The 16,406-nt window shown below is 42.8% G+C and overlaps 1 protein-coding gene, 1 long non-coding RNA gene and 1 pseudogene across 7 annotated transcripts in view; 1 reads left to right on the top strand and 2 right to left on the bottom strand.

The window, feature by feature from the left end:
* Window positions 1-16,406, bottom strand: part of PHF14 (PHD finger protein 14) — a 168,582-nt gene that overhangs the window by 76,394 nt on the left and 75,782 nt on the right. The gene's annotated exons all lie outside the window — the stretch shown is intronic.
* On the top strand, window positions 7,603-10,895 carry LOC132211499 (uncharacterized). Its single transcript, XR_009447461.1, has 2 exons — window positions 7,603-7,973; window positions 10,834-10,895. It is a non-coding gene; the product is annotated as an uncharacterized LOC132211499 (long non-coding RNA).
* Window positions 8,527-10,790, bottom strand: LOC132211284 (pleckstrin homology domain-containing family G member 5-like; annotated as a pseudogene).

Here is a 16,406-nt window from a genome sequence, read left to right as displayed (position 1 = left end):
CCAAACTGGTCTACTTCCAGCTGCTCATTCATTTACTACACAGGCCTCCACAATATCAACCTTCTAAAGCATTATCCACCATATTATCTCTTGCTGTCAGTGGATCCCCATTAGACTATAAATATCTTTAGTCTGAATCCAGGCTCCAATCTACCTTAAACTTACATCACATGACTCTAATTCCACTCTGTATCTTTTTCATTGTCATTCATTCTCTTGAAGGATTTGCTACCTGCCATATTCATCTTTTGAAATCTGGTCATACTTCAAGATCCACTCAAATGTCACCTTGGTTTAATAGAAATTTCTAATAGAAAGATTCCTTTTAGAAATATTCCCATGATCCTCTAAATTCTATGATATATATATATATTAGAGGCCGGGGGCAGGGGAGGTCCCTCAGCCTGGCCTGCGCCCTCTCACAATCTGGGACCGCTCACCCCTAACCGCTTGCCTACCTGCCTGCTTGCCCCTAACTGCTTGCCTGCCTGTCTGCTCAGTGCACATCATAGCGACTGGTCATTCCGGTCATTCTGCCATAACGGTCGCTTAGGCTTTTATATATATACAGGATATCATATACATCACATAATAATTTGATGGATGAATAAATGAATGGATTTTAATATCTTTAATGAATATGAAATTAATTAGGAAAATAAATTTGAAGACAATCAACCTAGGAATCTTATTTTTAAAAGAATAGGGAGCCCTAACCAGTTTGGCTCAGTGGATAGAGTGTTGGCCTGCAGACTCAAGGGTTCCAGGTTCGATTCTGGTCAAGGGAATGTACCTTGGTTACGGGAACATCCCCAGTAGGGAGTGTGCAGGAGGCAGCTGATCAATGTTTAGAAACAACGATGCTCCTAACTCTCTATCCCTCTCCCTTTCTCTCTGTAAAAAAATCAATAAAATATATTAAAATGAAATGCCTCACCCTAACTGGTTTGGCTTAGTGGATAGAGCGTCAGCCTGCAGACTGAAGGGTCCCAGGTTCGATTCCGGTCAAGGGCATGTACCTTGGTTACGGGCACATCCCCAGTAGGGGGTGTGCAGGAGGCAGCTGATCAATGTTTCTCTCTCATTGATGTTTCTAACTCTCTAACCCTCTACCTTCCTCTCTGTATAAAATCAATAAAATATATTTTAAAAAATAAATAAATAAAAGAATAGGGAAAGGAGGAACCCACACTGTTTGCTCTGCCCAGGGGATTCCATGAGATCCCATCCCATCCAATTTGCAGCCCCTCCCAAGCTATTTGTAGCAGCTTTTACATATGAATGGTCTGTCCTGGCTCAGGCGTCAGGCTTTGCTAAAATCTCTCAAACAAGCTGCAGCTAGTGACAGCATACCCCAAACCTATCAATAAAAGACCCAAGACCCAGCACTAGTGCCAGCCTGCCTTGCTTCACAGCTGGGCCTCACCTCCTGCACAGCAGCGCTCCCACTGTAGTCTCAGCTGGTCATTACAGCCAATTGGTCTGGAAGTCAACTCCTCCCAGAGATGCCAACAGCAATTCAGGCTCAACTACAAGATTATGAGCACAGCCCACACAGGGGTGCATCTAGAGTGCCCAGCTCAGGTTACTGGGAAGGCTGAGCCACTGGGCCCTAGAGGACACCTACTACACAAGGCCACTCTACCAATTCCAAGAGACATAGCAGCTCTACCTAATACATAGAAACAAATCCAGGGAAGCAGCCAAAATGCAGAGACAAAGAAACATGTCACATATGAAAGAAATCGAAGCAAGCAAACTGGATACTGAGTTCAAAACCATAGGTATAAGGTTACTCAAAGATCTTCATGAGACTTTCAAGGATCCTAGTGAGAATGTCAAAGACATGAAAAAGGACCAGTCAGAAATTAAGCATAAACGTGTACCAATATCAAAATTATGGGGGTGCCAGAAGAAGAGAAAGAGCAAGATATTGAAAACCTATTTAAAGAAATAATGACAGGAAACTTCCCCTACCTGGTGAAAGAAATAGACTTTCAAGTCCAGTAGGCACAGAGTCCAAAACAAGAGGAACCCAAAGAGGACCACACCAAGACACATCATAATTAAAATGCCAAGGGCTAAAGACAAAGAGAGAATCTTAAAAGCATCAAGAGAAAAGCATTTAGTTACCTACAAGGGAGAGCCCATTCAACTGTCAGCTGATTTCTCAACAGAAACTTTGCAAGCCAAAAGGGAATGGCAAGAAATAATCAAAGTGCCAGATAGTAAGGACCTACAAGCAAGATTACTCTACCCAGCAAAGCTCTCATTTAGAATTGAGGGTCAGATAAAGAGTTTCACAAACAAAAAAAAAGCTAAAGGAGCTCATCACCACCAAACCAGTATTATATGAAATGTTGAAGGGTATTATTGAAGAAGAAAGGAGAAGACAGAAGAAGGAAGAGGAAGAAAAAGGAGGAGGAGGAGGGGGAGGAGAAATAAAAATATGAACAATAAAAATGGCAACAAATACATATCTATCAACAATTGAACCTAAAAATCAAAATAAATGAAAAAAAAATCTAATGGTCAAAATGCACTGGTGAATAAAACAAAATCAGAGGCATGGAAGCATGGAACAGATTGAGGAATCGCTGGGGGGGCGGGGGGGGGGGGCAGGATGTGAAGAGTATGAGTATGTCTGTGGGACTTATCCAATCAGTTGAAAGCCTTAAGAACAAAAACTGATTTCCTGGAGAAGTAATTACCTATGGACACAGACAGTAGTGTGATAATGGCCTGGGTTGGGCAGGAACTGGGTAGAGGAGGGTATGGGGGGGGGGGGGGCGGAAAGGGGGAACATCTATAATACTCTCAACAATAAAGATTTTTAAAAAGAAAAGAAAAAATAGGGAAAAATTGATTCTATGATTTCTTTACAAATGAAAGCGTCAAAAGAAAAGTCAAAGAATCTTTTGTCAGAGTGCTGAATGCTCTACATGAAATTCAATTTCTCTTTTAAAAAATATCTACATTTATAGGCCATCTCACAGAAGGTCCTTGATATAATCAGGCAATTTTTCAATTCTTTAATAATTGACACAAATAAGTAATCTGGCAAGAGAAATTTGCATCTGGAAGTTTCAGTCAGTTATTGACTGATGTAATTCACTTGGATGGGACTGAATCCCATTGATTTAGTCTCTGGTAGGCCTATCTGCCTTGTGCAGCTGTCTGTGTCCATCTGATTTACTGAGCAATTATAGGGAGTGCCTAACAGTTTCATTCAAGGCGGAACTCCTCCACTTGCGATTATTTAGAGGAAACATACTTAAAGAGTTACTTTTTCTGTAGTTCAATCTATCAGTTCTCACAGTGCTCAAGTGGTTGCTCTTTGTGAACTAAGACACACTAAAGAGTTCTTGGCTTCATGTATTTTTGTATTTAAAAATGACATACACAGAATATATGGACAATTTTACACTAAAGTCAAGTCATACAGTTACATTCTTAGTAGTATAGTCATGAAGTAATATTCAACCTCTAACTTGTCACTTTTTACCCATAATACTTTTCCCAAAGTTACTTTTCCAGAGCATTTATCTGCAGTTTAAAGGAAAACCATAAAGCATTAAATAATATAGGACCTGTGAAAGAAAGGCTGAAGGAACTGTGTTATTCACTTTTTAATAATTGTTTAAATTTCTTTCTCTCTTTCACCAAAGAACTAAAGTAAGGGTATAATAAAACAAACTTTTGTTAGATAACAGCATACCCTTGTCTAAGGTAGAATTAAATAGCATAATAACCAATGTGGGTAAATAAGAAAAGGTATTGTTTTAGAGAGAAATGATAAATCCTGGAATCGATCATTTAGTTTTCAGGTAATAATACATACAAGAAAATAAAGATCATAGGAACATTTCTAACATGCAAGGTTTTAAAGAGAAAAATCCAGATTTAACAGTAAATAAATCTTTTGAAATACATGATAAGGCATGTCACTTATTTGTGTTCTAGTTTCTAATTCTAGTGCCACTAACAAAGTTAGAGTAAATAAAAATTGTATTGATAAAAACAGCAATTGGCCCTAGTCAGGAAACTCGGTTAGAGCAAAGTCCGGATATGCCAAGGTTGTGGGTTTGATCTCTGGTTAGGGCACATACAAGAAGCAACCAATGAATGCATAAATAAGTGGAACAACAAATTCTCTCTCTCTCAAATCAATAAATAAAATAATCAAGAAGAGGACATATAATCTAATTCCAAGACTAATCTTATCTTAGAGTACTATAGTCAAACAATGAAGTAGAAAGTAAGCAATGTCATTATTTATATACATAAATATTTCTATATTATATATTGAGTTATTATTTGCCAGTATAAAAAAAAACAGACTTGCTGGAGAGAAAGAGAGAGAAGACCAAACCCTTCTTGCTTTCACTAAAGAGAATGCGACAACATGGAAAACTCCAAATATTGGATGGGATCAGATCGTTCCAAGGGTGAAATCAAGTAAGAAAACAACTGTGGAATCTAAATAAAAAGATCTAACTCTAAAGAAAAAAAAAAAAGACTTAATGACACTGAAAAACTAGCCTACAGTTAGCAATTTTATCTGATATCAATAAATTATACATTGTTACCAAAAATTGTTTTCAGGAATTTAAGACAGCCAAACATCAGAACAAGAAGGTCTAGGAAATGTATAAAACGAACAGTTTTATATATGAGATATAATACTACTGCTATGCTGGGTGCAGAATTTAAAAAGATATGACTGTGAAGATCAAAGCTCAAGAAATGTACCAAGAATTGATCACTAATTACACTGAAGTGACCAGACTAAATAAATGTCAAAGAATAAAAGTATGTGATAAACTCATTTTTTTTAGAAAGCAAAACACCTCAATAAAGAAGCAGAGTACATGGAAAGACAACACATGGATGAGAAAATCCAGATGGCTAATCAACATATGTATAACTATTCCACCTCATAGGTAGTCACAAAATATAATCATGCCAAAACCAGTTTGGCTCAGTGGATAGAGCGTCGGCCTGCGGACTGAAGGGTCCCGGGTTCGATTCCGGTCAAGGGCATGTACCTGGGTTGCGGGCACATCCCCAGTAGGAGATGTGCAGGAGGCAGCTGATCGATGTTTCTCTCATCATCGATGTTTCTAACTCTCTATCTCTCTCCCTTCCTCTCTGTAAAAAATCAATAAAATATATTTAAAAAAAATATATATATATATAATCAAAATGCCAATTTCTATTCACCAGAATTGTTAAAATCTGTGCCATGACATTGTCACATATTTGGGTCTGTTGGGAAATGAAATAACATTATCTATTAAAATGTAAAATACACATATACTCTGTCCTAGCAAACTCACTTTGAATAGAAATCAAACAGAAAAAGATTAAAAAAAAAATAGCATGGCTGGCATGGCTCAGTGGTTAAGCATTGACCTATGAACCAGGAGGTCACCGTTTGATTCCAGGTCAGGGCACATGCCCAGGTTGCGTGCTCAATCCCCAGTGTGAGGCATGCAGGAGGCAGCCAATCAATGATTCTCTCTCATCACTGATGTTTCTATCTCTCTCTCCCTCTCCCTTTCTCTCTGAAATCAATAAAGATATATTTAAAAATAATATAGTATATTAAGGACAGTTATCCTTAATATAGGTTTACAGTAAATATTGCTAGTACATAGCTTTGTACTAGTTTTATGTGGGACAACATGATGACTTGATTCCCCAAAGAAATGTATCCTGTCAAAGTTAGCAGGCATTAATCTTTTGGACCTCTGAGTTTATTCCTACTTTATTTTCTTGCATAATCAGCTACACATACAAAGTGACAGTAAAAAGTAGGACACTACTGAGTTACATGTAGTAGGTGAGGTCTATGTAATTACTAAACCAAGCTTTCCTGATTTATTGACATGCCATTTTATAATCAGGGGGTTTCTAGGAAGAAAATAGAGAAAAATGGAGAAAAAATTAACTTTAAAGAAATAACATCGTTGTGAAGATATAAATACAACTAAGTGATTTATTTGTTTATCACAGTTAACGTGTAAAAAGGGCAAAGCCATGTTCCTAAAAAATATTTTATTTATTTAATTTGAAAACAGATTCATATAATAGAATTCAGTGCTTGGTCACTCTTCCCCTACATTCCTATCCTAACTTGGGCTTCTTTTTAATGAAAAAAAGGAGTCAGCAAAACAAAATGCCACCATTAAATCATTTTGCAACATTTTGTGTCAAAAACGTAATGGGAAATGCACACATCAAGGGAAAGGTTACTGTTCTTCCAGAACATCTTTTCACTTGGTTCATGGCCCATTCTTCTACATAACTGTGCGGGCACTACTGATGGTTTTCTCTCTCGGTTTAATGTGGCATTTGAAGGATTATGGCATTTTCAGAAAACCACAGTGCAGTGATTTTAGTGGTTATCTGGCTGAAAGTGATATTGTGATTGAGAATAAGTGCATTGTTTATGTGCAACGGTAAAAGTCAGCTACCAAGTCATCTCACAATGTCAAACCAATTCTTGATTATGTATTTTCTTAATATTACACGAGATCAGTCTAGAAAGTGAGACAGAATTAGAGGAAACTCCTTTTAAGTGGGAACATGCTTTATGTATAAGTACATTATATTTAGCTTTAAATCCTATTAAGTACAGGGCAATAGGGAAAGCTAGTTCAGAAACTGATAATCTTAATTCATTTCAGTTTAGGATAAATGTAATTGATCCTTGAAACTGTTTCACAAAAAGGGTTATAATGAATTAAAAATAAAAAGAAAAATTATTAAGAATTAAAATGAAAAGAAACCATATACAGTGGGGCCTTGACTTACGAGTTTAATTTGTCCGTGACGGAGCTCGTAACTCAAATTACTCATATGTCAAATCAAAAAGTGAACGAGTGAGACACGTGATGCTGGGCTGATGTTGTGGCATTCACTGTGACGTTCACTGCGCCAACTAGCGGTGGGGTATCTGAAGCTGGCTCATAACCCGAATTTTAGCTCACAACTCAAAGCAAAAAATCGGCCAAGAGACAGCTCGTATCTCGAAAAACTCGTTAGTTGGGACACTCGCAAGTCAAGGCCCCACTGTATCATATATGCAAAACAATTGAATAAATGAAAATGCTATAAATACTCAGCTATCATGTCATCTACAAATATATTTTAGCCTATTTAAAAGCTCAGTAAATATTTTGTTATATAGAATTAAGAAGAAAACAAAAAACATTTCAAAGTAAACTACTATAAACCATCCCTCATAAACCTACATCTCAATTAGCAAAAAATGAAAAATGGCTATCTAATAATTAACTCACATATTTGTGATAGGCTATGATTTATAAAATATATAACTGAAATTGAAATTAGAAAAAATATTATGGGCTAACAGTGGGAGATTTGTGCAATAAATTATTCAGAATTCTTTACACCTGGATACCACTTTTCATTTCCAAATTTCTCTTTTTCAATCATATATATATATATATATATATATATATATATATACACACACACACACACACACACACACACACACACACTAGAGGCCCGGTGCACGAAATTCGTGCACTGGGGATGGGTGGGGGGGGTCCCTTAGCCCAGCATGTGCCCTCTCGTGGTCCGGGACCCCTCCCTCCTTACTGCCCATCTGCTTGCTGCTTCCTACCGCTCGGCTTGCTGCTCCTTAGCGCTGCCGCGAAGGCCTTGGGTCTGCTGGGTGCCGGTCCTGCGGGTTTGTGTCTCTGATACCCCCAGCAGCCCCAGCACCGCCTAAATAACTTAAGGGAAACTTTACTTAGTCTTCTTTTAAAAGCAATCTAGTTTAAAAATTAGTTGCAGTTAAGAGAGAACAAAGAACATGGTACCTAAGAGTGAGATAGACAGACAGAGGAGAGGCTGGGCACTGGTCGGGGGCTTACATGCCAACTGTTCTCCACCCGGGAAATGATGTAAAATCGGTTTCTTTAGTTTTCTGCTCAATGGTCTTCACCAGAGAGTGGAGTGGCCTCTGCTCGCTTCTCTCTGGGGCCTGGCTTGGTGGTCACCTTGGGGTTGGGCTGCGCTCCAGCGGGATCCGCACGGGCCTGCCTGCTCCGCCTGGCCCTGTCCACACGTTGCTTCCTCTGAGTCTTCGTTGGGCACAGCCCCGGTCCATCACCTCCTCCTGTGTCTCGCACCGCTTCCACAGGCCGAGAAAGATGCCCACACGGAGTTCAGGTCTGCAAGGAGCTGGTCCTCTGCTTTCAGAACCTTCGGGATCTCCTCTTGCAATTGTTCCCTTCCATGACCTTCCTTCCCTACCTCCGGAATCTTCCCAGAGCACCACATGCCTGCCCTCCAGTAGAAGGTTGTCTTTGTGTGACTTTCAGGGCAGCCTTCAGGGCCTGGTGGCCGCACTGCGGCCCTTCCACGTTGGGCGCCAGGCCTGAGGCCCGGCCGGGAAGGCGGGTGGCTCCCCAGCAAGTCCCCCTGCACCAGGCACAGGTGCGCCCGCCCCAGAGGGCACCCTCCAGACATGGCGGCTCCACACTGTGCTCAGGGACTGGGAGTTAAGCAGCAGGGTGGTCCTGAGGCGCCGGTGGCTGTGGCAGCCAAGCAGAGTTCCGACAGGCTGCGGCTGGGGGCTGGGGCACCCCCTGGGTAGCGGCCCCTGCCAGCAGCTGCAGGAGGCTGGCCTCAGATTTGGACTTGAGCAGGTGGGGCAGGCGGGGCAGCAGCTGGACAGGGGGGCGGCGGCGGAGGCGGGGCAAGGGCGGGGGTGAAGGGGCCTGTGGTAAATCTAGGGGCCGGCCGGGGCGCTGGCTCCACCACAGGGGCTGGGGTCGCAAAGTCTTGCAAGGAGGTGGGGGAGAGGGTGCCGAAGGCGGAGTCCATGGAGCAGGAGCTGCCCTCCCCGGGGCCCGGGGCCAGCAGCCCGCTGGTCAGTGTGACAGATGAGGCGGTGGTACTGAGGGACATCTCTCCGATTGGGAGCTGAAGGGGCCGCCCTCGAACTCGGTAGAGGAGAGCGTCTCTCCGGGCTCCAGCACCACCACGGCCAGGGTCTCCGGGGAGCTGTCGGAGGCGCAGTGCTAGGAGTCCAGGCTGTTGCTGCTTTTGCGCAGGATGGTGGGGAAGCTGGCGGCGGAAGTACTACTCTCCCCACCCTCCTCTTCCTTCTCCTCTTCCTCCTCGTCCTCCTGCTCCTCCTCTTCCTCCTCCCAGCTCTGTAGGTGCTGCTGGCTGCCCGCATGCTCCTATGCATGCAGCTGCTGCAACTGGTTCTGGGCATGGTAAATGGAGTCCACCCAGCCCTGGCACAGAGCCTGCCCGCTGGCCTGGAACGTGTAGGCCCCCACGCGCTGTGGAACTCATTCAGGTAGATGAGGAGGAAGGAGCCAGGGTCCCGCGGCTCCCGGCACACGATCTTGTCCACCAGCAGCGGTGGCCTGATGACCCTGGTCCCCTCAGCCTCCTTCACTGCCTTGGTCACTAAGAGCAGGTCCGTGAGGAGGAAGCAGTACACATCCATCTTGCTGTCCTTTCCCTCCTTCATCCTCAGGCTGCCCTCCAACATCAGCTGACGCGTCTCCTCTGGGGAGGCACCTGGGATGGGCGCGGTCAGGTCCAGGTGCAGAAATTCCTTCAGGAGCTTGTCCACCTCGTCATTGATACCCTCCACCACCTCGTAGGCGTCCAGGCAGCTCACTACGGCGGCCAGCTGCTGCCGCATGCACGCGTTCACGTGGTGGATGAAGCGCTCCACGGAGCTGATCATGGTGGTGACGGCCTCCTTGGCACATGGCTCATCCCTCTTCCTCAGCACCTATTTGAGCAGCAGCGGGTACTCGGTGAGCCGCTGGTGGGGCTTGGCGAGCATGTCGCTCAGCTTCAGCGGCTGGCACTGCTGGTGCTTCTCGGCCCACGTCACCTAGGCCGGGAAGAGGTTGTTGTCGCGCAGCCGGCTGTGCATGTACTCCATGCAGCCCTCCTCCTCCATGCAGCACCGGATGTAGGGCTTGAAGAGGGAGCCGCACATCTTGAAGCCTTTGAGGAGGTCCCGGGCTGCAGCAGCCCCCGCGTGCGCAGCGCCTTCTCCACCATCGGCGCCATCACGCTGCCCCACAGCCCGCGGTGCAGACGCGCGATCTTGGGGATGTTGCTGAACAGGAGCGGGTCTTGGAGGTGTCGGGACTCCTCCCCAGGGCGACCTTTGACCCGGGAGTCCCCGCCACTCCATTCACCCCCTCGGCCAGGCCAGCGGGGAGCGCCCTCGGTGGGTCCGCTGCTCTGGGCGCTGGGGAGGAGGAGACCACGGAGGGCGAGGCCCTGAAGCAGGAGGCCCCGGAAGGCAAGCGGCGCCCCCAGCAAGTCCTGCTGCACCAGGCGCATGTGCCCCGCCCCCACCCGTGCCCTTCAGGCCTGCAGGGCTCCACGCTGCACTCAGGGCCTGGGCAGCGCTCCAGGAGCGGGGCATGGAGGTGTCGGGACCCCTCCCCAGGGCGACCCTTCACCCGGGAGTACCCACCGCTCCATTCACTCCCTCGTCCAGCAGGGAGCGCCCTCGGTGGGTCCTTTGCTCTGGGAGCTGGGGAGGAGGAGGCTGGCAGAGGGCAAAGCCCTAAAGCAGGAGGAAGCCTTGGAAGGCAGGCAAGGAGCCCAGGACTCACGGCGCCCCCGCCGCCACCCCGCGTCCCGCTACGGTCTGCACCCAGGAGTGCCATGGCTGCGGCAGGGCCACCGGCTGGGCTTGAAAGTGAGTCCTCCACGAACAGTCCCAGCAGCCTGCCTGGTGTGGGTGGGGATTTCGGGTCATCTTGAGGGAGGCTCCGGCCTTTCTCTGCTCCTCTCCTGGTGGAGCAGTGGGACTCCAGCACTGAGGTCAGAGGAGCCGCCTTACAGCCCCCAGGCTGCTTCTCGGAGTCTGAGATTTCGCCATTGGCCTCTGCCTAGGACGGGACCTCTGCACCCCCAGGGTGCATAAACACACAGGGCTTCCATCAGGCTCCGCTGATCCCTGGGGCGGGAGGCTTCTCAGCTCCAATGATCCCAGGGCCCAGAGGCCTCTTGGCTCCGCTGATCCCGGGCCTCTAGTATATATATATATAAGCCTAAGCAACCAACTGACCAGCTGGTAGCTATGACGCACACTGACCACCAGAGGGCAGATGCTCAATGCAAGAGCGGAAACCACAGGCATGGAAACATGGAACAGACTGATGAATCTCAGAGTGAAGGGGGGAGGGGAAGTGTGGGAAGAGATTAATCAAAGATCTTACATGCATACTAGAGGCCCAGTGCATGGAATCGTGCACCAGTGGGGTCCCCCTGCCTGTCCTGTGCCCTCTTGAAATCTGGGGCCCCTTGGGAGATGTCGGAAAGCCGGTTTCAGCCGGATCCCCACAGGCCAGGCCAAGGGACTACACTGGTGCACAAATCTGTGCACCAGGCCTCTAGTAGTAGTATAAAGTCATAGAATGTGAAAATTAAAGGGATCTGCAAATCAACTTAATACATTGCTTGTGTTATGAATGAAATAACTGGTTCCCAGAAAAGTTACCTACATACCTCATGGTGATACAGCCTCTTGTTTAAAATTCCAGCCTTTCAATTTCAGTCCCATGCCCCCGCCCCGCCCCATCATTTTCCTGGTTAGTTACTTAAGTTATAATTACGGTTTTCCTAATCAACAATCTCTCCATATACAACAACAATATTCAGTGGAAAATTAGTTTACTAATGACACATACCACATGGAGAAAATGAGTGAATAAAGTAAAATAAGGAGAAAAAATGAGGTTTGATAGCTTCTCTTCTCTATCCTTAATCATAAAATACAAAAGTGAAAGCATTCTATTCAAATTCCACTTAAAACACACACACACACACACACACACACACACATACACACTTTAATATTGAACAAGATCACCTTAAGGTTATGTAATTCTGAGTTTATGTATTTCTGAGGTTTAACTCTCAGAAGTGTATACTAAAGTTAAATGTACTTAACAAAGAAAACTCTGGTCCACATGTTTTCATTGGGGAATTTAACAAAAATTCAATGAAGAAATAATATCAATCTTAAACAAATTCTTTTTAAAAAGAAAAAAAAGGAGAGAGGAACACTTTCTAAGGCCTTTTGGAAGCCCAGTAAAACCTGATGACAAAACTGGATAAAGACTTTACAAGAAAAGCAATTAACAAAGCAAGACTTTTATGAATAGAGACACAAAGCCTTTATCAACATATTAGCGAATAAATTCCAAAAATATATAAAAGAGACCATAACTCATGATCAGAAGGTATTTATTCCAGGATTATAAGGCCTCCTTTTGTGGGGGAAGAAAGAGCTGGACTAAAACACTACTCATGCATCTTCCCCAAGACCCCCTATTCTCCCCCCCCTTGAGGGAGGGGTCTTAAAACACACTTTTATCCACTGACTCAGTTCTACCTCATTACCCTTCCCCTCTCCTTCCCCCAGCCCCTGGGCCCATAAAACAGCAAGAGCCTTTTGTTCAGGGCTCTGTCAGCAGAGACATTAATGCCCTATACCTCACTCAATGTCTGCAGTGATCCATTTGACTTTACCAAGTTCTATTTAGTGGGGGAAATGGAACATTTGGGGAGCCAGCAAACATTCCTATTTGGCCTCTTGCTTATGCTACTGTAATAAGTAATTTTAACAGTTTGGTTTGTGATCCTAAGTGACCCCTCAACACCTGGCAGCTCTCAACACTTGCATAAGCCGTTAAAATTTGTATTTAGCCCTAGCCAATTTGCCTCAGTGGATAGAGCCTAAGCCTGAGGACCAAAGGGTCCCTGGTTTGATTCTGGTCAAGGGCACACTTCTCCCCGGCCCAGGCTCTGAATGGGGCTCATGCAGGAGACAACTAATCGATGTGTTTCTCTCACTCACATCAATATTTCTCTCTGTCTTTCCCTTTCTCTTCCACTCTGTCTAAAAATCAACGAAAAAATATCTTCGAGTGAGGATTTAAAAAAAAAAAATATATATATATATATATAAAGTTTTCCTATACTATAGCATCAAAAAATATTAAATACTTTGGAATCCTATATAATAAAAGGCTAATATGCAAATTGACTAAATGGCAGAATGACTGGTCACTATGATGTGCACTGACCACCAGGGGGCAGGCGCTCAACACAGGAGCTGCCCCCTGCTGGTCAGTGCGCTCCCACAGGGGAAGAGAGGGCACCACTCAGCCAGAAGCCAGGCTCACAGCTAGCGAGTGCAGCAGCAGTGGCAGGAGCCTCTCACTCCTCCACGGCAGCGCTAAGGATGTCCGACTGTCAGCTTAGGCCCGCTCCCTATTGGAAGCGGGCCTAAGCCGGCAGTTAGACATTCCCCAAGGGCTCCCAGACTGAGAGAGGGTGCAGTCTGGCCTGAGGGACGCTCCACTCCCCGCCCCCCCACCCTGTGCACAAACTTCGTGCACCGGGCCTCTAGTACATTTTATAATAGACTTTCAAGATTTCTACAGTGAAAATTACAAAAACACTGATGAGGAAAAGAAAAGGATATCTGAATATATGAATAAATGTAGAAATATACGAGGTTCATTGATTAGAAGACAAAATTGTTAAGATGTTAGTGCTCTCCAAATTCATCCATGTGTTCAAAACAAAGCTAACCATAACCCAAGTAGGCTTTTTAAAAAATTGTGGTAAATACATATAGCATAAAATTTACCACTTTAACCATTAAGTGGATAGTTCAGAGGCATTAAGTAAATTCACAGTTGTGTAACCATCACTTCCATCTGTCTCTAAAACTTCTTCATTTTCTCCAACTAAAACTCTGTACCCATTAAACATGAACTGCCCAGTCACCCTGTCCTTGGCAACCACCACTCGACTTTCTGTCTCTATGAATTTGACTATTCCAATTCCCTCATATCAAAGGGAATCATACAATATTTGTCCTTTTATGACTAGCTTATTTCACTCAGCATAAGTTCTTCAAGGTTCTTCCATGTCATAGCATGTATCAGAATTACCTTCCTTTTTAGAGCTGGACAGTATTTCATTGTATGTATTTATCACATTTTGTTTATTCATCCATCAATGGACAACGGGATGCTCCCACCTTTTGGCTATTGCCAATAATGCTGCTATATTGGGATATACAATATCTCTTTGAGTCTCTGCTTTCAATTCTTTTGAGTATGTACCCAAAAGTGGAATTGCTAGATCAGCGTTTCTCAACCTGTGGGTCACGACCCTTTGGGGGTCGAAAGACCCTTTCACAGGGGTCGCCTAAGACCATCGGAAAACACATATATAATTACATATTGTTTTTGTGATTAATCACTATGCTTTAATTATGTTCAATTTGTAACAATGAAAATACATCCTGCATATCAGATATTTACATTATGATTCATAACTAGCAAAATTACAGTTATGAAGTAGCAATGAAAATAATTTTATGGTTGGGGATCACCACAACATGAGGAACTGCATTAAAGGGTCGCAGCATTAGGAAGGGTGAGAACCACTGTGTTAGATCATATGGCAATTCTATTTTTAGTTTTTTGAGGACCCGCCATACTGTTTTCCATAGTGGATGCAACATTTTACCATCCCACCAACAGTGCTAAAAGGTTCCAAATTGTCTGCATCCTCACCAACACTTGTTATTTCCTGGGTTTCCTTGTTTATTTTAATTTTTGTATTCTAATAACCATCCTAATGGTTTGAGGTGGTTCCTCACTGAATTTCCCTAATGATCACTGATGTTGAACATCCTTTCATGTGCTTATTGGTTATTTCATATCTTCTTTGGAGAAATGTCTATTCAATCTTTTGCTAATTTTTGATCAGGTTTTTTTGGTTGATGATGAGTTTTAGTTCTTTATATACTCTTGATAATCCTTTATCAGATATATGATTTGCAAATATTTTCTCCTATTTTGTGGGTTGCCTTTTCGCTTTTTTTGTTGTGTCCTTTGCTACACAAAAATGATTCCAATTTATCTATTTTTGTGGTTGCTGCTTGTGGGTTTTTTTCTTCTGGTATCATATTTTCTTTTATAATGAAAATAGACAAGCTGTTTTTGACACTAATATGGAAATACAAATGATCTGGAATAACAAAAGAGCTTACTCTAGCCACCAACTATCAATGTAATTGATACATAGCTTAATGAAATAGAACACAGTCTAGAAATGGACCCACATTTAAAAAATCAATTTATTTTTAGCAATAGTACCAAAGCAACTTATTTGGGTAAGACAAGTATTTTCATCAATGGGTGCTAGAAAACTGGAAACCCACATGAAATAATAAACAAAGCTTTCTTAACTCTACCTGAGCCCATAAGCAAAAATTAATTTCAGATGAATGACATATCTCAATATAGAAGTTAAAATTATAAAGGCTAAGAGAGATAGGAAGTCCATGTGTCTTCTGAGGCACCTGATACGCTACTTTATCTCTGCCTTTTAAAAAAATTAAATCAAACATAAAAATTATGAAGATTTAATATCTTGCCAGTGATTCCTTAATGCAACTTCCTATAAAGTGTGTGAGTCACTAACCACCAGGATGGGGCTCTTTGTTCAGTGAGTTGAACAACATAGAGCAAAATAAGGATAAGGTGGTTATACTTTCAAAAGAGAAAAGCCACATTAGACATACACCAGATATAACAGTAGCCAAACTTGAAGAAACAGGTATATTACACAGGCTGTCAGGGTGACATGAGGGGTACACTTTACACATAAGAAATATTAGAAATCCAAGCTTTAGAAACAATCCTTTAGAATACAGTAATTGCACTATACTAATCACTGACTCAGGAATACAAGAATAAACTAAGTAAAACAAAACCCTCAAACCTATCCTTGAAATTGCTCATAGAGTAAAGAATAGAAACAGAAGTTTATCCAGAAATGTCTTTGTGCAGAAAATGTCTGGTTTTAATACATTTGAAATTTATTAGAAAACACAAATCATTTTAAAACTTATATTTCTTTATAAGTTTTAACTTTTATGTATTCAAATAATATATATTTGCACCATCACTTCACAAGCATATGATATGCAAATTTTATTAATAGTAATTATGTGATAAACTGCACAAGAAAAAATAAAGTAGCAAGTATATAAAATATAAAATTCTATTTGAAGAAATACATCAAATGAGTCTTAATTGATCTTAATAGAGATAAAACTAGGTGTTTTTTTAAATTAACAAACCATTTTAAGTGATCTGATGTTCTATGAATATAGTAACTAAAGTTATAACTAATCTTAGCTTCAGTCTCTTAATCTGATCAAATTTCTGGGAGAAAAACACCCCTTCAACTATGATCCAGGCAATCTAGAAACCTCCATACAAATTATGGACAAAAGAGGTAATTAAAAATAAAAAAATCTGAATAATCAGAGACTAATATTTGAA

The sequence above is a fragment of the Myotis daubentonii genome, chromosome 10 (genome assembly GCF_963259705.1).
Source record: "Myotis daubentonii chromosome 10, mMyoDau2.1, whole genome shotgun sequence".
NCBI classification, from domain to species: domain Eukaryota; kingdom Metazoa; phylum Chordata; class Mammalia; order Chiroptera; family Vespertilionidae; genus Myotis; species Myotis daubentonii.
Note: the sequence above shows the minus strand (reverse complement) of the source record. Positions and strands in the feature narration are given on the sequence as shown.